We start from the raw sequence: 14,260 nt of genomic DNA on the forward strand, positions 1-14,260 counted from the left end.
TATAGAATTAGCTCAGAAAAGTCACTAAACAAAGAACAATAAGCAGCAGCAATAACAAACCCTGGGTTTATATGCAAATTATGTCTCACCAAATAAGGAATATAAAAAGATAGAAACTATAAAGAAAATAGTCAAATAGAAGCTTTAGAGTTGAAAACTTCAATAACTAAAATGAAAAATTTACTACAGGAGCTCAACATTGGATTTGAAGAGGCAAGAGAAAGAATCAATGAACTTGAAAACAGGAACCAATTCAGATGATCCAGTTTGAAGAAGAGAAAGAGGAAAAAAAGAAGAATTTTTAAAAAATTAGCAGAGCCTCGGAAATCTGTGGGATATCATCAAACATAGCAACATACATAGAATGGGAGCTCTAGAAGGAGGAGAGAGAAAAGGGAACAGAAAAAGTATTTAGAGGAAATAATGGCAGAAAACTTCCCAACTTTGATAAAAAAACATTATTATATATGTCCAAGAAGCACACTGAACCCCACGTAACTCCACACTAAACTCAGATAGGATAAATGTAGGGCTTCCTTGGTTGTCATATGGTAAAGAATCTGTCTGCAATACAGGGGACTCGGTTCAATCCCTAGGTTGGGAGGATCCCCTGGAGAAGGGAATGGCAACCCACTCCAGTATTCTTGCCTGGAGAATTCCATGAGAGAGTACATGCGCGGCAACGGAAGCTCCCGCATGACCTGACGAAGATCCCGAGTGCCGCAGGTGCAGCCAAATAAAATAAAATAACTGCATAAAGCAACAGTGATAAACCTGTCAGGGTGGGAATACCATGAACAGATATAATTTGTATGATAACAGCACAAAAGAAGGGGGAGAATGAGCCATATATACATATATATATAAAATATATAACGTTTTTGTATATTATTGAAATTATATTTTTGAAATTATTATTAAAATTAAGTTAGAATTAATTTGAACTAGAGCATTATGTTAATTATACCTCAGGACAATAGCTAAGAAAAAAGCAGGGAGTGACCAACTGTGTCAAATGCTGCTGATAGAGCTCTATCTTATGATGAAATCTGAGCACTAACTGCTTAATTTGGCAACATGGAGATCACTGGTGAGCAGTTTTACAGGCAGGCTGGGGCATAAAGCGGACTAGATTGGTCCAAGTAGAATGGAAGAAAAGGAGGGGGAGAAAATTATTTTTTCTTAAAAAAGAAAAAGGTAATTCTTTCATGAGTTTGCTGAAAATGGGAGAAGAGAAATGGAAGTGGGATGAAGAGTGAGAGATAGTTAATATGTTTGTGTGCTGGTAAGAATAATTGAGCAGAGTGAGAAAAACTGATAATTGCCTTCTCTGTCACTGTTATTAAGGAAGAAAATTTGAGATCAGAAGGGAATTATTACAGCACCTTGCTACTTACCCAAATGTTCCAGGAATTGGCATCTTTGGTTATTGGGAGAATATGTCTATATATATGCATGTATGTATGTACACACATATTTATGTGTATTGAATAACACTGTATTAATATATTATGCCCACTAGAAAAGATAAAAATGTAAATTTTTAGAAGGTTAAGATAAATTTGGGAAAAAAATTCGATAAATAAGATGGTATGTCATATAATCAGTAACACCTCAGGCACTCAGACACTCAGAGCAAGGTACATAGTGAATAAAATCATGCTTCAATTGACTTTTTGCTAATTTTGAATTTTCTGGCTGTCTTTTTATCAGCTACGGTTAGATTCATCCTTGCTCTTACTTTGTAGTGAGTTTATACCTAGAAGAGTGGTAATGATTTTTGTTTTCTTGTTGTTCACCCTGCCTGCATTAGTATTATCTTCCAACTGGTTTACTTTTTGTTTGTTTGTTTTCTTGGCCCAATTTCTTTTTTAACTTTTTTATGGAGAATTTCAAACACAGAATATTAATATGAACCCTGATATATCCATCATTCTCCTTCTTCAATTATCAACTCATGACCCCTCAGCCCTGTAGTATTTTGTAGTATTTCGAAGCTAATCCCACATATTGTGTGATTTCACCTGGAAATAGTTCAGTGTGTATATATAAAACATAAGGACTCTTTAAAAAAAAGAAAAAAACCCTAACTACCATGCCATTAGTGTTTTGAAGGAATCTTTAACTTGAAGTAATGGAGGAATCTCTGCAACAAAAAATCAGGTCAGGAAAGAAATGTGTTTTTAGCATAAAAAAGCTGAGGTCATTATTCACAAGGAGTAAGATCAAAATAATATCAATCTGATGAAGATTCCTTCTTTGCATAAACTAGTTGGGGGTTTCTTCTCCAGTAAACTAGAGTGGTGGTCTCTGATGAAAAACTAATGTTTATGGTAGTGGGTTATGCTGGTCTTCAGGTACTCTGTGCATGCTAAGTTATTCAGTAGTTACTCTTTGTAATCCTATGGACTGTAGCCTGCCAGGCTCCTCTGTCCATGGGATTCTCCAGGCAAGAATACTGGAGGGGGCTGCCATGCCCTCCTCCAGGGGATCTTCCCTACCCAGGGATCCAAGCCTGTCTCGACTCCTGTATTGGAAGGCAGGGTTTTTTTGTTTTGTTTTTTTTACTTCTAGCACCACCTGGGAAGAGAAAAGTTAACCCTGGCATTGCTAGAGGAGTGAGATTGAACTGGCCTGGAAGCAACCAATTCCCTCCCACATCCTCTCTCCACTTTCAAAGGCAGAAGCTGGAGCTGATGAAAATCACATCCTCATCCAAGTGAAGTCTGATGGAGGTAGGGTCTGTACTATACATTACAGGAAGGGATGAACCAGGGACTCCACCATACCATGGGCAGTGGTGGAGGGTCACTAAGCTGGCAGAAGTTGAAGGAACGCAGGCAGTTAAGCAAACAGTTAGCTTGGGAGGGAGCAATGAATACCCATTGAAGGCATAAATAGGGGCTGGAACTTTCTCTTCAGTGTGCTAAAAGGGAGCCAGTTTCCTAGTTAAGGCAAGGTCCCAGTTAGCACTGTACTATTTGTGGCAGTTCCTTGAAATTTGTCAAAAACTCCTTAATTATCTCTCAAAAAAATATGTTGTATTTTGTGTGGAGATGATTGGGGGGTTGGGGCAGAACTTGGACTGGCAAGAGAGTATATGAACGTTCCTGCAGAGGAGATCCAGCACCCCAATGATCAGGCCATGGAAATTCACAGCCCCCCCACCCAGGACCCACAGGCTCTGTTCTGCCCTGCAGGGTACACGTCGCCACAGCTCTGGTCCAAACTGTGAAGTTATGTTCACATCTGGATTCTATTAGTTTTAATACCGCCCCCCCCCCCCCCCAATTTCTTGCCTGGAGAATTTCATGGACAGAGGAGCCTGGTGGGCTCCATGGGGTGTGAAGAGTTGGACACAACTGAGGGACTAACACACTTTACACTTCTTTTTTTTCACTTCTGCCCCCTCCTCCATTTCAGGCGTCAGCATACAATGGGGTTCAAGTTTTCTGACTAATAATAAAAATAAACCAGTTTCATTAGGAGGTTGAGATTAACATATACAGACTACTATATATAATCAACAAGGACCTACCGTATAGCATAGGGAAGTCTACTCAATACTCTATAATGACCTATAATGGAAAAGAATCTGAACACAACATGGTAAATCAACTATATTTCAATATAAAAAACTTTAAAAAATAATCTAGCTTGCATAATGTTATATATTACTCAAAATCGGCTCAGCATAAAGGAATATGATTTGACTTGAATATTTATCTTTATGATCAGCGAGTGGAAACTGTCAGACAATTAGGGCTCGGGTCTGAAACTCTGGTCGATGCGGAGACCTGGGGCCACTCAGCTTCAGTTCTCGCACTTCCTTCCGGGGTAGCTCCGAGCGGGCAGCGGGGCCCCCTCCAGCTCCCTCCACGTGCTGGTGTGGCCCCGCTACCTAGGGCCCCCACGAGGACACAGGCAAATAACCCCACACGCTCTGGGGCCACTGCTAGGGAGGCCGGCCAACGCTACCAGCCCAAAGCGAAACGCGACAAGTGGGCGGGGCCGGGCGCCGGAGGCGGACGTGCATTCAACAGGCCAGCAAGGCTTCCCAGCTCTGTGAGTCCCTTCTGGGAAACCGGGAGAGGACTCCTCTCCTCATTACATAACGGCCAGCGCGGAGCAGGCCCGCTGTAGTCGCTACGGCTTCTTCCTCTGCCTTTAGAAAGCCGGGGGAGTACCAGCCCGGGACAAGACAGCCGACAGCGGTCACCGCAACTGCGTTTGCCGTCCCGTCTGGAGAAGGCAGAGGTCTCCGGGCGCACGCGAGCTGTCTCTCTAAACCCAACGCGTGGTCTTCAGTCCGGCTTTTTCAACTAGGGGAGAGGGCAGCAGCGAGGGGAAGAATGGGCGGGGCCCTGCGCTCTGGGAAGGCCTCCCATTGGCTCCTCTCTCTCCGCCCTCAGACCCCATTGGCCGCGGGTCGAGCGCACGGGCCGAGCACGCTGCCCCACGACGCGCGGCGTTGGGCTGGCGGCGGCGGCGCAGCCAATGGGAGCGGCTCGTGGGGCAGGGCCGAGGGCTCTGGGTCTCCGGGCGCGGGCGAGTTGGTAAACAGATCCGGAGCGCGTGCCGGGGGCCAGCGCTGAGGCGAGCGCGCGGAGGCTGCGCGAAGGTGACCGCGGATCCCAGCTTCCTGCAGCCGGGTAAGGCTGCTGCTCGCCGGCCGCCGCGTGCCCTGGGCGCTGTCTGCCTGAGGCCAGAGCGGAGCTTAACTCCCGCTTGGGCCCTTCTTGCATCCTCAAGTGGCAGCGTGGCTTCCCCTTGGCGAGTTTCATTTGCCCCGAGTTCCGGGCCGCTGCGCGGTGGGCGCGCCTCAGAATGCAGGGTGGGCGCCTACAGCCCATACCTGTCTCGCGGAGGGTACGAAGGGTGCCAGAGCCTTGGCTCCTGCGAACTCGCCTAGCTGCGCTGGTGACCTGATGCCTAGTTTCTTGGTCGCCGGTACTGCTTTCCTGCCTCGCTTTCTAATGAAGACATTTCTCTTCACGCCTAGACCCCTTTGCACTGTCTCAGGGGCGCTAATTGTCCCTGGCCCGAAGTTTGTGTCAGGACTTTGACGCCCTTGGCCCTAGCCAGCTGTTGGGTTTCACTGGTGAGGGTTTTGTATGAACATGGGAATGAGGATCCTTTTTGGTTCTGTTCTCCGTTGGCTTTTCTTTGGCCCGTCCTCCTGCATTCTTCAAATGCTGGGGGTCTTGTCAGTGGTCGTGCCTTACCCCAGTGCCTGCCCCTCTGCCAAATGGAGGCTGGTCTTCCCATGTGCCTTGTGGGATGGGGAGTGCTGCTGGGGGGTAGGTCTGCATCCTGGAACTCTCCATTTGGATGCCAGTCCTCTGAAGTGTGAGCGGCTTCTGTGCAGCCTTTCATCCTAGGTAGGGCCTGGAGCCCATTGGGAAACTCGTCCATGCTCACTTGGGCCTTGGGTGTGCGTGACAGGAGACTGAAGAGTTGGACCTGCCAGGTCTAACTTGTTGTTAAAGGATTTGAGCGTGCATGATGCCAGCTTGCCAGTTGTTATGCTGGCAAGAGGGCCCAACTCTGGAGAAGGTACAAAGCGGGAGTTGGAGGGGGTGGAAACTGGTGATTCTCGGGGGAAACACCTTTATGATTGATGATGGCTTTGGGCATTTTCAACTTTGCAAATGATGCAGACAAAACAAGGTTATGGTTTTGGGCCTGACCTTGGACAACTCAAAGGAAAAGTGAACTAAGGTGGTCTGAATGCTTTCCTGTGTGTCACATAAGCCAGGGTTTCTCAGTTTTCAGCAGCATCCCTGGCCTCTATCCACTAGATGTTAGTAGTTCCCCCCTCATCTCCCCCCACTAGTTGTGACAACCAATAATGTCTCCAGACATTGCCAGATGTCTTCTGGAGGACTCAGTCAACCTTGGCTGAGAACCACGGAGATAAAACTGTAAAAAGACTCTTCCCATGCTGCCAGAGGCCCACTGGGACCTGTCCATGAGTAGCTGAGAAGTTTAGGTAGCAGATAGCATTGTGCTGTCTGTCCTAAGCCAATGATAGCAGCCATGTTGGTTGGGCTTTAAGGGAATTTCCTTCCCTTCTGCTCCACACCTGGGGGGATAGGAGTAAGATAGGAGGTTAGAAACCTATGGGCATTACCTGTGCCTGCTGAATGCATGGCAGAGACTGAGTCCAGAATACAGAAGTGGGCATGCATATTAAGTTGCCTCAGTCATGTCCGACTCTTTGAGACGCTATGGACTGTAGCCTGCCAGTCTTCTCTGTCCGTGGGATTCTCTAGGTAAGACTACTGGAATGCGTTGCCATGCCCTTCTCCAGGGGATCTTCCCAAGGATCCAGCCCAGGTCTCATGTCTCCTGCATTGGCAGGTGGGTTCTTTACCACTAGCGCCACCTGGGAAGCCCAAACGAAGAAGTGGGAGACTTGTGGTTTCTGTCTTTGGCGACTTTGCAAGACTCCGGGAGATATGCATGTGAAATAACCATGGGGTGGTTTTTAAACAGTCAGCAAAGATGTTTAAGCTGTCAGTGCTGATTGAAAGGCCAATTAATTCAGTTTTCCATAAGTGGATTTTCCAAAGTGATACTTTGCTCATCCTCACTTATTTACTGAGACATCTCTTATGTCTTATGATGTGAGAGGGGGCTAGGCCCATGTCTGCAGAGAGAAAGTGTCTGCATTTCAAACACATATGTGGGTGTATTTACTTGTACCATGTACTCCTTCAGAAAGAGGCTACCCAGAAGTGTACTGGTGCAGAATGGACTTACGTACAATTTGTAGAGTGCTTTTATAGTTGATCGAAGCATCAGAGACAATGTCAGAGACAATGAGCCATTTGTTTTTGCAGGGAAAGACGCTTTATTTCTGAGTCTAGAGTTTGTCTTCACTTTAACCCAGAATTTATGCCTCAAATTCCAAAGTCCCAAACTGATGAATGCAGAAAAGTGAAGAAACAATGGTTATTGTACAGGAAAAACACCCCAAGTCCCTGCCATGGATTTCCTTTTCTTGTCATTGATTGGTCCTATAGGAATGTAGCAGGATTTTCCCATAACACTCTTTGGTTTGTTAGGGAGTCTTTTGGGTACCCTTTCTTGCCTGCAGAACGGAATCTGTACAGGGAGGTCAGTCTTCCTTTCTCAAAAAGAAGTTTAGAGAAGCCTATTATTGGGAAGCTCCAAACTTGGCAGGATGATTTTCCATCAAGAGCTGTGGACACTGAGTCATTATCTTTGTCAGTTGAAACAAGAGCTGTGTGCAAAATTAGACAGGGATATTTAGATAGAGAGTTGTCTTGATCTGACAGTGGCATCTGGAAATAGTTCCAGCATTCTTGCTAAACAACAGCCAGGAACTTGGGAGAGCCTGGAGAAGGAAGAGCTGGTGGGCGGGGGGGATGTGAGGGTCCTGCTCTATTAGGAGTTGGGCCCATCAGGGAGAGGGGGTAGTGGGAATGGGATCCGCTGACTCTGAGGCAGGGTCGGGACCCTGAGTGGGGTGCGTCTGGGTGGGCTTCTCCCCACAGTTTTCCAATCTGAGTGGTCTGTTCACAAGCATGTTGTTCATTGTGGGGTTACAGGCTCCTGAGCTCTTGACCTTTTTGTTTGAGGTCAGGGGCCTACAGAATATTTAAAGTTGGAAATGATCCTGAAAAAAATCTTTTTATTCTTCATACTTGGACACGATTTATTTTTTTGTTCTGTCCATGCAGAGAAGGATTCTTGAGGAAGCTGAGAGTTTTTCGCTCAACTTGCCATTTCAGAGTATTGTAGATTCTCTTGTAGTGAATAGTGACTGAATTCTTGTCTCCAGAGCCCTCAACTTGCTTTTTAAAACATTGCCCCGTTTCCATCTGGGCGGAGAGAGAGGGGCTGCATTTGGTTCAAACCAGGGAAATTGTGTGTAACCTAAAGGTTGGTGCCCCTCCATGTCCTGCCCTGAAGGAAAGTCCTGAGTGACATTGTGGGTGGGCTTTGCAGGTGGCACTAGTGGTAAAGAACCCGCCTGTCAACGCAGGAGATATAAGACACATGGGTTCAGTCACTGGGTTGGGAAGATCCCCTGGAGGAGGGCACGGCAACCCACTCCAGCATCCTTGCCTGGAGAATCCCATGGACAGAGGAGCCTGGTGGGCTACAGTCCATGGGGTCGCAAAGAGTCAGACACGACTGAAGCACTTTAGCAGCAACAGCAGCAGCTGGTTATTTACTTCTTGTTGAACAAGTCTCAGTTGATTGTATGCCTTGAGTGTGACATTGGGAATATAAAACTGAACAGTTCCCTGGGTCCCTGGCCTCTGGGAATTGTAATAAGTGGTATGCAGATACCACCTAAACACCCTCAGTGTGGTTTGGACTAGGGGCTCTGAGTGAGATCACTTCTGGCTAGTGACTCTTGGAGGAGAAGGCGTGTTAACTGGGACACTGAGGATGAGCAGGATTTTAGCAGAAAGGGGGAGGAGTGTATAGGAGTGAGGGGCCAGGGCTTCCCAGACTCTATGCTTAAGGCCAGGTTTTATTTTTTCCCGATTTGCTGCAGACCAGTACTTTTGCAAAACACACTAAACGTGTCATCAGTTCAGTTCAGTCACTCAGTTGTGTCTGACTCTTTGAGAGCCCATGGACTGCAGCACACCAGGCTTCCCTGTCCATCACCAACTCCTAGAGCTTACTCAAACTCATGTCCATCGAGTTGGTGATGCCATCCAACCATCTCATCCTCTGTCGCCCCCTTCTCCTCCCACCTTCAATCGTTCCCAGCATCAGGGTCTTTTCCAATGAGTCAGCTCTTCGCATCATGACAGTGCTAAATGGCTGTGAGGGTTTCTGAGTGCTTGTGTTTAGTCGCTCAGTTGTGTCTGACTCTTTGCGACCCCAGTTTCTCCTCTGTCCATGGGGATTCTTCAGGCAAGAATACTGGAGTGGGTTGCCATGCCCTCCTCCAGGGAGGTTTCCCAACCTAGGGATTGAACTCAGGTCTCCCACATTGCAAGCGAGTTCTTGACCATCTGAGCCACCACCAGGGAAACCCCAGAATGCTGGAGTGGGTAGCCTGTCCCTTCTCCAGGGGAACTTCCTGATCCAGGAATCTAACTGGGGTCTCCTGCATTGCCGGCAGATTCTATACCAGCTGAGCTACCAGGGAAGCCTTTCTAAGTGCGTACTCCTGTTACTTCATCACGGATGACACCTTCAGTCCCAGGCCCATTCTTTGAGTGGCATCTGTCCAGGCAGTGGGCTCTTTGAGCGGAAGTCTTGGAACCGGGCACTGCCTGGTGGGGGTGAGTGCAGCTTGGTGGGAGGGTCAGGAGTTGAAGGGGAGCGGTGGGGGGCTGGGCTAGGGAGTGGATGGGGTGAGTCCCTGCTTCGTGTTGAAGTAGCCTGTGCGATCACCCTTAGGAGTTTAGGATAGTCCACTAATACTTCTCTGGCATTTATCTCAGCAGTGGGGTCAGGGGGCCTGGTGGGCTTGGCCTAGCCGTCCTACTTTTCAGCCGATAGTTCAGGCTGGAAAGGCTTCCCTGAGCGCCCGCAGCTCAGTGGCAGCCTGGGGGGCCCTGACAGAGAGGGAGGCGGCTCCCTGCCCTGGCGTATGTGCAGTGGACGCGGGTATCCCAGGGTCCTGGGCAGGCTGTGCAGGGCCGGGGGCTGTGGGGCGTGGGGGAGCCCTCTGCTGTGGGAGCCCAGGGTGCAGTGCTGCTGGTTCTGTTGGGAGACGGCTCACGAAGTAGACTTCTGCACTGGGAGGTCTAGGAGCTGCGGCCCGAAGGGTGCCCGGGCTTCTGTGGGAGAGACAGGATCCAAAGCTGAGGCCTGAGCAGGAAGGGGCAAAAGTAGACGCCGCTATGGGGAGGGGAGGGCCCTCAGAAGGCAAACTGCACAGAATGGGGACTGGATTATGGTGGAGGGCTCAGGGTAGAGGAAGGGGAGCCTAGTGAGGTGGCCTGTGAGAAGTGAGGGGCCTGAGTCCCAGGTGACAGGCCTTGCTTGGGGAGGTGGAATGAGAGCGTAGAGTCCAGAGAATGTAACTCTGTGCAGGTGGAATCTCTTAAGTGACTGCTTAACCCAGGCTAAGATGTCTAGTGGGGCAAGCACTGTTTGGGGTGGATGGTGGTGTCACTGCTGAAAACAGGGTCAGGGGAGGAGGAGCTGGACTGGCGGAAGGAAGATGGTGATCGTTTTAGAAGCACAGGGGTCGAGGTGCCTTGTGGGACTTTTCCCCTCGATTCTTTTGTTATTAGGTACAGTTTGCATACGGTAGGTTCATACTTTCTGGTGTGCAGTTGGATGGTTTGGTAAATGCATAGAATCACATAACCATTATCCCAGTCAAGGTCTAGAACTGTTCCGTTCCCCCCGCCCCCAGTTCCCTGGACCCCTTCATTGGTGTCTGTAGGACCTGGAGGGAGAGATGTCATGTATGTATAACTGGTTTGGTTCTAGAATTGGTTCAGTGGTTTGGATGGCCTGCTCCAGCTGGGAATGGCATGCACAGGCCTGGGGGAGCCGCCAGCCCATGGGGAGGCTGAAGCCTGTCCCCAGGGGACAGTGTAGGGAGCCAGAAGGAGAGGCTGGGGACTAGGCCTGGGGACACCTGTGCTGTGAGGATGAGGAACTGGTGAAAGATGCTGAGTTGAGGGACTGACAGTGAGTGACGGAAACCCAGGTCAGGATTTCCTGAGAGAGTGTGGGGCCAGCGGGAAAGGCTGAGGAGGATGGTGTTGGGGTGGCTTAGGTGGATGGAGCCATCAAGTAGACATTGTGAGTGTCACGGTGTGGGGGGTGGTGGTGGAGAGCTTGGGGTCTGGGCCAGACAGCCTGTGCTGAGGGAGAAGGAAGGACAAGACAGGAGGTACCCTCTGTCCCTGGAGGCGTTGGCAGGCATGAGGCTGAAGGAGAGACAGAATCAACAGGAGGTTTTTTGATATTTGGTGCATGAAAGCTGAGAGCAGGTTTGTGGGCTTGAGGTGGAAAGCTTTTGTGGAAGGAGAGATTGAAGGCAAAACAAAAAATAGGTCAGAGGCAAGATCCTAGAGGAGGAAGGAGAGGGAAGAAGGGGATGACAGCACATGGAGGGGATAGGATGGGAGGAGAGTCCCGGGGAGGGCTGAGACCTGGACCAGGGCTTGAGGGCGAGCACAGCTGGTTGCCTTTGTTTTAGGGAAGCAAGAGGTCAGCTAGATGTGAGCAAGGCCCTCTGCTTGATGTGAGAGGGGAGGCTGGCCTGGTGTTGGTGCTCAAAGGGGAAGTCAGGCTCCTGGCAGCTGCTGAGGAGGGAGGGAGAGTGTGTGTGTGTGTGTGTAAGTGGGGCAGGAAAGTGTTTCCTGGTGTGTGTGTGTGTGTGCGTAAGTGGGGTAGGGACGTGTTTCCTGGTGTGTGTGTGTGTGTGTGTAAGTGGGGCAGGAAAGTGTTCCCTGGTCCTCTGAGAAAGGGTGTGTGTGTGTGTGTGTGTGTGTGTGTGTGTGTAAGTGGGGCAGGAAAGTGTTCCCTGGTCCTCTGAGAAAGGGTGTGTGTGTGTGTGTGTGTGTGTGTGTAAGTGGGGCAGGGAAGTGTTTCTTGGTTCTCTGAGAAGGGGCCCAGTCCCTTCCCTGCTCCCTGCCCATTCCACTGGACTTTCCCAGAGGTGTTGCCTGAAAGAGGCTGTGGTCCCCACCTCTCCACCCCTGAGAAGCCAGTCTGCCCATCCCCCCCACCCCCCACCACACACACGCTTGCTATTTTCATAGAGTGTCTAGAAGGGTTAGTACTCAGATTCTTTTGAGTGTGATTCTCTCTCTGTGTGTGTGTGTACGCAAAGTCACTTCAGTCGTTTCTGATTCTTTGCAACCCCATGGACTGTCGTCCTCCAGGCTCCTCTGTCCTTGGGATTCTCCAGGCAAGAATACTGGAGTGGGTAGCCATGCCCTCCTCCAGGGGATCTTCCCTACCTCGGGATCAAACTCGGGTCTCTTTTGCCTCCTGCATTGGCAGACAAGTTCTTTACCACTCACACCACTTGGGAAGCCTGTGATTCTCTCTAGACCCTGTTAAATTCCAATTTTTAGCACTGCCCTGGGTCATCCTGATCTGCTCAGGGATTAAAAGGCCATGTCCTAATCTCAAATCTTGAGGTCATCTAGGTCAGTCTCAGCTTCTTACACGTGAGGAAACGAGGAAGCTCAGCCCAAGGGAGAGCAGGGGTGCCCGGTGTCACATGTAGCTGGTACCCAGGGTGGGCTTCGAACCTGGGGCTGGCTGGCCGCCTTCGCTGACTGGGAGCCAGAGGGTTCCTGCCATCTGCTGGGCAAGACACGAGGCCCTGGGGATTGTTCACACACACAGAGAACTTTTACATTAAACCCAGATCCTGGGGTTAAGCCTGGTTTGTTTTCTGCCTGGCACATTTTCTCTGTTTGGCACCAGGCCTGGCTCAGGGGAGGGTGAAGGTAAGAATAGGTTGCCCTGTGACCCACAAGTGGTTACTGTTTGACAGATTCTGGAGCAAACATCTCCCATCTGTGTGAGTTCAAAAAAGCAGTTTGTGGCTCTTGCTCCCTGCTGTGTTTACAGCCAACATTTGGTAAAGCTGAGGGCTGGGTACCACGTATGGGTCACGCCTGCTATGCCCCTGCTGCAGCCCACGTGAACTCACTGTTCGTGGGCCAGACCTGTTCTCTTTTCCCTCTTCCCTCCCACTCTTCTAAGCAGGGAGTGGGGCTGAATAGGGCATCCTGGGTGGGCCACACCACTCCCTCCCCGTGTCTGCGTGCGCATAGGAGCAGACTCCCAAATGTCCCCTTATGAATGTTGTTCTTCCTGTTTCTCCCTCTTCTGCCTGTTAAAACACAGGGTGCTGGTCCTCCTGCCATGTCCATGCCTCTGCGTTGTGGGTGGCTCACAGTGATTGTGGACAGAAAGCGTTTCTCAGGGGCTTAGCATCCCTGGTGTCACTTGAGTTCTGGATTCAAAAGATGCAGCTTGAGAAGCTGGGGAGCCCCTGGGTGCCCGTGGGTAATAAACTCCTGGTGAGGGTGTAGTGCAGTGCCAGTCCTCAGCGGGAGTCAGGGTCTGGGTAAGAGAATCTCCTCTCCAGGAACACACCATGCAACCCCAGGAGACAGGAGGGGTACACAAAGAGTCCTGCAGGGCATGGCAAGACGACCTTAGACCGTTAAGAGATGAGGAAGAGACGTGGCTTTAGGATGGGGCAGGGGACCGCTATGGAGCGTCTAAGTTTTCATGAGAATAGGTAGGATGTTGGCAGAGGAAAGGGTGTCCCGGGGGAGGCGGAGGGAGCAGCATGTGGAAGCAGGAAAACGTGTGAGTGTGTGTGTGGGGTGGGGGTATGTCTGTGTGTGTGTGTGTTGGGGATGAGCCATTCTGGCTGAAGCCCTGGTGTGGGGGAGATAGTGGCAAATAAACCCTGGAAAGATGTCTGGCGGCCTGCAGTGAAGAACCTTGAGGGCCAAGGCCTGGGCCCATGCTCCCTTCCAGCAAAGGAGAGTGGAGGTCAGCAAGGAGGCAGCCGCCTTGCCCTCTGTCTGCATACAGTCGTCTGTCTAGAGTTGTCCCTTGTAGTTAACTCACTGGTTTTAAAAACTATTGGGGTTTTGTGTATGCTTCCCTGGTGGCTCAGATGGTAAAGAATCCACCTGCAATACAGGAGATCTGGGTTCGATCCCTGGGTCGGGAAGATCCCCTGGAGGAGGGCATGGCAACCCATTCCAGTACTCTTGCCTGGAGGATCCCCATGGGCAGAGGAGCCTGGTGGGCTGCAGTCCATGGGGTCGCAAAGAGTCGGACACGACTGAGCGACTGTGCACAGCACATGCCAAAGGTTGCCTGGGCTCTCCGTAGCAGGAGTCGTTAATTTAACCTTCACACCAGTGACATGCGCAAGTGCCCATGTCTGGCCTGCATGTGGTATTTGGAGGTACTGCTGGTCACGGTTGGTACACGGCAGGACTGGGGCCGCATACCCAGGGTGCACACCCAGAGTGGACCCCGTGTGAGGCTCCTGCCCTTTCTCCCACTGTGTCTGAGACAGGACCGGGGTGGGATCGCTGGTGCTGAGAAGCCTGACACTTCAGTCTGGTAGCTGAGGAACTTTCCAGTAAGGCAGTTTGGCCAGGTGGCCCTGGAGAGCCCAGCCAGCTCCTGGATTTTTATGACTCATAGTTTTCTGCAACCAGTTGGACACTTTCCAAGGCGTCAACCTTGCTGTGTTTCCAGGAGAGTGACTACTGATTTAAAAACATGTCACTGACCTGGGGTCAGTTTTCTC

General features: G+C 50.1%; 1 protein-coding gene across 2 annotated transcripts in view; it reads left to right on the top strand.

Moving 5' to 3' along the window:
* Positions 1 to 4,496: 4,496 nt before the first annotated feature.
* Positions 4,497 to 14,260, top strand: part of COQ8A (coenzyme Q8A) — a 45,158-nt gene continuing 35,394 nt past the window's right edge. For both annotated transcript variants that reach the window (XM_065935572.1, XM_065935574.1), the window contains exon 1: positions 4,497 to 4,652. The gene's annotated coding sequence lies outside the window, so the exon portion shown is untranslated. The remainder of the gene's footprint in view (positions 4,653 to 14,260) is intronic.

This window comes from Muntiacus reevesi, chromosome 5 (assembly GCF_963930625.1).
Source record: "Muntiacus reevesi chromosome 5, mMunRee1.1, whole genome shotgun sequence".
Lineage (NCBI taxonomy): Eukaryota > Metazoa > Chordata > Mammalia > Artiodactyla > Cervidae > Muntiacus > Muntiacus reevesi.